The sequence below is a fragment of the Cervus canadensis genome, chromosome 18, assembly GCF_019320065.1.
Source record: "Cervus canadensis isolate Bull #8, Minnesota chromosome 18, ASM1932006v1, whole genome shotgun sequence".
Classification (NCBI taxonomy): domain Eukaryota; kingdom Metazoa; phylum Chordata; class Mammalia; order Artiodactyla; family Cervidae; genus Cervus; species Cervus canadensis.
Window position 1 is genome coordinate 7,739,898 of NC_057403.1, and position 5,502 is coordinate 7,745,399.

The window sequence follows — 5,502 nt, forward strand, 5'->3', positions numbered from 1 at the left end:
ATATGGTATCCTCAAAGTTTATCCATGTTGTGGCATATATCATTATTTCCTCCTCTTTAAGCCTAAATAATATTCCATTGTATGTATATACCAGTTTATTTTTGTATATGACATAAGAAATGATTCCAGTCTGATTTTTCTGCATGTAGCTGTCCAGTTTCCCAACACCATCTATTGAAGAGGCTGTCCTTGCCTTATTGTATCTGCTTGTCTCCTTTGTCATAGTGAAATTGACCATTAAGTGTAGATTCACTTCTGTTCTATTTATTCTGTTCCATTGACCTATGTGTCCATTGATCTTGTGTCAGTACCACACTGTTTTGATGCCTATAGTTTTATTTATAGTGTAGTTTGAAATTGGGAGCAAGATAGCTACAGCTTTGTTTTTCCTTCTCAAGATTGTTTTGGCTATTCAGGGTCTTCTGTGTTTCCATACAGACTTTATGCCTTCACTCCAGGCTTTCCCCACCATGGTTTTATTTGGGGATGAATACATACCTGTTCACTGTTATGCCCTGAAACACGCTATCTTTCTTATCCCCTGACCCCTGAGTAGGTAATGCTCACATGGACTATAAAGTCCATGGAATTCTCCAGGCCGGAATACTGGAGTGGGTAGCTGTTCCCTTCTCCAGGGGATCTTCCCAACCCAGGGATCAAACCCAGGTCTCCCACATTGCAGGCATATTCTTTACCAGCTGAGCCACGAGGGAAGCCCAATTTTAAGGCAGCTTATAGCAAATATTATCTGTGGATTGTTGCAGGGTGAAAGGATTACAAGCAGAGGAAAGGATGCCATTTTCCTGCATCCAGAAGTCTGGAGATACACCTGTTCTTCTGTATATGAAATCATCATCCAGAGATACACAGAGACCATGTAAGTTGATTTTATGAAGGTGAACGTGACCAGGTGAGTTCATATGAATATGTGTCATGTGTTTAGGAATATGATGTGAGTTTGTGTGTGGTGAGTATGTGCACAAATGTTTGTGAGTTTTAAACTATAACTGTGTAAGTACTATATACATAAGTATGTGAGTATTAATGCACATGGGTGTTTGCATCTGCCTGTAAGTATTTAAATGAGTTTGTGTGCAGACTTGGTTGCCCACCAAGTGTGGCTCCAAACCCTTAACTTGAAAATCGGCAGTGATTACATCATGACACTGCATCAAATGTAAATGTATTTATATGAAAAACCAGATTTCTTGCAACTCCTAATATATATTTCTTAATTATCAGAGTATCAAGTGATAATTCTGGAAAAATAGCATAATTAATTAATTAATGTAGAGCACTGTGGTAACTATTTTATCTCTTTGAATGAAGTAATTGAGCATTGGCTCATTTGGTATTTACAAGAATGGTAGAATCTGTCTGTTGAGCCATCAGAACTAAGTGCTCATTTGTGAGACACTCATTTTGAACTTTCTCATTTTTTTCCATGTATATTGTTCTGTTGTGTGTCAGTCGCTCAGTCATGTCTGACTCTTTGCAACCCCATGGACTGTAGCCCACCAGGCTCCTCTGCTCATGGAGTTCTCAAGGCAAGAATACTGGAGTGGGTTGCCATTTCCATCTCCAGGGGATCTTCCCAACCCAGGGATGGAACCTGCATTGCAGGCAGATGCTTTACCATTTGAGCTACTAGGGAAGCCTCATATTGTTCTGTGTCTGATTCTAATTGCTAATGGAGGTCAATAATCATAAAGTAAATTTTCCTACAACATCTCCATATTGATTGGTGTTTATTTTGCAAGTCATCCAATTAATTGGCTCTGATTTGTGCCGACATTTTCTATCATGAGTGATGTGTCCTGTTCTTCCTTTTACTTGTATCTCTTTGAATGTTTTTCTAAGGTATTTTGTCCCATTCCATTTCTCTAACAACATTTTAATTGATTATTCAGTTTAATGGTCTGAAGATTAGGAGAGCACTAGTTTCAAGGTAGAGAAACATCTCAGGGAAGTACAGAATGCAGAGGGACACACCGTTTATGCCAGTCCTTTATGTGTGTGACTTCAGAAAGTCCAGCTTTCCTCAATGTGAGACCCTGTCTGCCTTCAGGCATCATGGAAATTAAGAAGGCTCTTGGAAACCCTCTTTTAGTCACATAAGGGTGCTATCTAGAAATTTGTAATTGTTTCCAGTAATTAACAACTGAGAGAGAAGTTTCCAGAAGTGTTCTCAAATCCCAGGCCTGCACTCCCATTACTGCTGCAGGTGAAATGATAATTGCAGCTTTGATGGCAGAAGGGGGGAGGACACAGCATCTCAAACCCATATATCAGGATCCAGTTGCCTCCCTCCCACACAGACACTGGGTATAATGACCACCAGGAAGCCCCCTCTTCTGACAGCAGGAAGGTGTCAGGTGTTTTCCATCTCATTCTAAGCTACGGAGTCTGGAAGAGAAAGTCAGATCAAGATTCTGGAGAAGAGATCATATCAGACAAAGGCAATCTTCTGTGTAGTAACTTGATTCAGTGCCAACAGCAGGCAGAAAGGTGGAGTAAATCTGAGGCGTGAGCTGAGCTAATATTGAGAGATGGGTTTCTAGAACCCACAGCAATCTCTAAAGACCCTTCATGCAATCAAATGTAATCCTCTGACAGTTTCTGTTGTGACTCAACCCAAGTTCCAGCAAAACCTGATTTTTAAGGTGCTTAAAAATATTTGTGATGAGAAGGATGCTAGTCCACATTGGGGAAATGTCATTTGTGAATAAGTGTATGGTCTATCATTTGGTAATATTTAAGCTATTTGATAACGCTACTGAAAAAAGCTTTGCTTCTCACTGAGTTAAAGCTCTTGGATTTAAATCTTTCATGTCCATCAAAGCCTTTTCTAGACAAAGAATGAAACTGCACACGTGACACAATTCCCATAAAGATATTTTTCTCAACTTAAAAAAAATTGTATTTTAAGTGGCAAAATACATTTGTAAAATCGATCTGCTATTGAGTCTACCTTACAAGAATTATAGACTCCATGTTCAGGATGACTAGAAGTTCACCACTAATCCATACAGGTTTGCAATAAAATGTATGATGGATCTGTAGAAATCATCTAATCCCATGCAGAAAGTGTATCTAAATGGAACAACTTGAAGAGAAAGGGTTGCTCCAATCCTGGATGTCTGATGCAATTAGTGTAGACAGTAACTTTGCCTCTAGTGAAAACCTCTGTAGTGTGTTAATTCTGGTCAGGTTATTTTTATTCTTAGATTTAAAGAACAGTTGACATGGTAATTGCAAGTTAGAGGCAGCAGCTGGCGGTCTCCTAGCATGTTGATTCTTTTTTGTTTTTAAATAGGCTACTATCAATCCAAAAGTCCAGTCTCTGAATTTACAAAATGTACAAGAATACATGCCTTGCAGATGCTATTTTACATATATGTCTGGTATGTCAGTGGCATGCACAAATCTTATTTCTTTGTTGCTATTTTTGTTTATCTCTGGTATTAACAAATAGATAAGTATATGAATTGAAAATAATAATTCAGTTTTTGCTTACCCTCTGTTATCATGTATTAGTATTTTATGGCTGAAAGTTTACAATGTTACTTGTGCTTATTCAATAATTCCTGTGATGGGTACATTGTACCTGCTTTTCAGACATAAAAACATCCTAATACCATCCCAATACTGAGCCATTCTCATCCTCGTGACATTACGTAATCTTGGGCAGCTTCCTGCCATATGTCATACTCTACTGCCAGCAGTCCATGTATATGTATTAAGACATCTAAAACCTAACACATAGTACATAGTGCCCTACAGAATAAAGCTTTACAAAAAAGGAATCTTCTCATAATGAAAATATAAAAGACCATGGGTCTAAAATCAAGGTAAGAAGTTGTGAAATCAAAACTAAGCATTGGTATGGATTATTACTTGAACACAACTGACTGGTTTTTGGCAGAGCTGGTAGTTCAGTGCACTCTCTTGACCAGCCTAATGAGTTTCTAAAGTCCTCGCTCTGCCCTGTGCAGCAGATCTCAACAAATACGGAACCTCTCTGTGTTACCTTTCCCTGAAAAAATTGAAGTCACAGAAATCCTGGGCTCGTGGATTTGTGAAGAATGAAGTGATACCATGGAGTGCCGTCAGCAAGTAATTCTGCATTTTAAGTGCTCTTTCAGTGTTATACATTGAACCCTTTTAAGGCTACTAGTAGCAGAAAAGCATAAAGCAAAATCTTCCAAGTAGGACCTGAGGATAAGTGGAGAATATTGGATTTCAATAGACATGATGCATGCAGCCCACACCTGATGTTCCCATACAGACACTAACTCACGAGAGAAGTACCAGTGACTGTGAACTGAGAGGATGGCCAGCAGCTTTCTCATAATAGGCATGATCATCTTAACACAGACCGTGGTTGGAATTCTGGGGAATTTCTCACTCCTTTGCAGTTATATCGTCCTTCACTTCATGGGTTATGGTCCACAGATTTGATCCTTAAGCACCTGATTGTGGCCAACTCCTTGGTCCTCCTCTCTAAAGGAATCCCACACACAATGGCAGTCTTTGGGTGGAAGCATGTCCGCAGTGATTTTGGCTGCAAACTTCTCTACTTTCTGCACAGAGTGGGGAGGGGAGTGTCCATCAGTAGCATCTGCCTCTTGAGTGTCTTTCAGGTGATCACGATCAGTCCCTGGAACTCCAGGTGGGCAGCACTGAAAGTAACAGCTCCCAAGTACGTGGTTCCCTCTATTTTCCTGTGTTGGATCCTGCAAATGCTCGTAAATGTCATTTTTTCTATCTATACAAATACCAAAATGAGTGACAGAAACAACACAAGCAATAAAGATTTTGGATACTGTTCTACTCTTCTTACTGACCAGAAGAGTAGAAAAACCAGACACTCCTTGTCTGCAGCATTGCTGTTGTTCCCTGATGTTTTATGTTTGGGGCTCACGCTCTGCGCCGGCAGCTTCATGGTTCTCATCCTGTGCAGACATAAGCAGCAGGTCCAGCACATTCGTAGGACTGACGCCTCTTCCAGGCCCTCCCCTGAGTCCAGAGCTACTAAATCCATTCTTCTCCTCAGGAGCACCTTTGTCTACTTTTATATTCTTTCTTCCATCTGTCAAGTTCTTTTGGCTCTTTTAGATCCACCTATCTGTTTCCTTTCAGACATACTATAATCATTGCAGCATGCTTCCCAAGTGTCAGCCCCTTTCTGCTCATAAGCCATAAGTCCAGTGTACAAAGGCTCTACTTTGCCTGGAGAAGAATTGCAAAGTCCTCCACTATTATGAGGAAAGTGTGAAACTTATTTATTTCTATAATGAGCCATTGCCAGTTCATTTATTCACCCTCAGACACCTAATTATAATTTTAATCTCAAGATAGTATTATACCGGACATGCCAAGTGTCTTCTTCAATATAAAGACCGATTGAAATACATTGTCATGAAATATGAATATATCAATGAAGTTTTCTTGTAGAAAAGTTCAGATTTATGCAATAAACAACAGGTCTTGAAATTATGT

The 5,502-nt window shown here is 39.5% G+C and overlaps 1 pseudogene; it reads left to right on the forward strand.

Annotated features, from left to right (window-relative positions):
* The first annotated feature begins 4,325 nt into the window (after nucleotides 1–4,325).
* On the forward strand, nucleotides 4,326–5,278 carry LOC122420455 (annotated as a pseudogene).
* The last annotated feature ends 224 nt before the right edge of the window (nucleotides 5,279–5,502 follow it).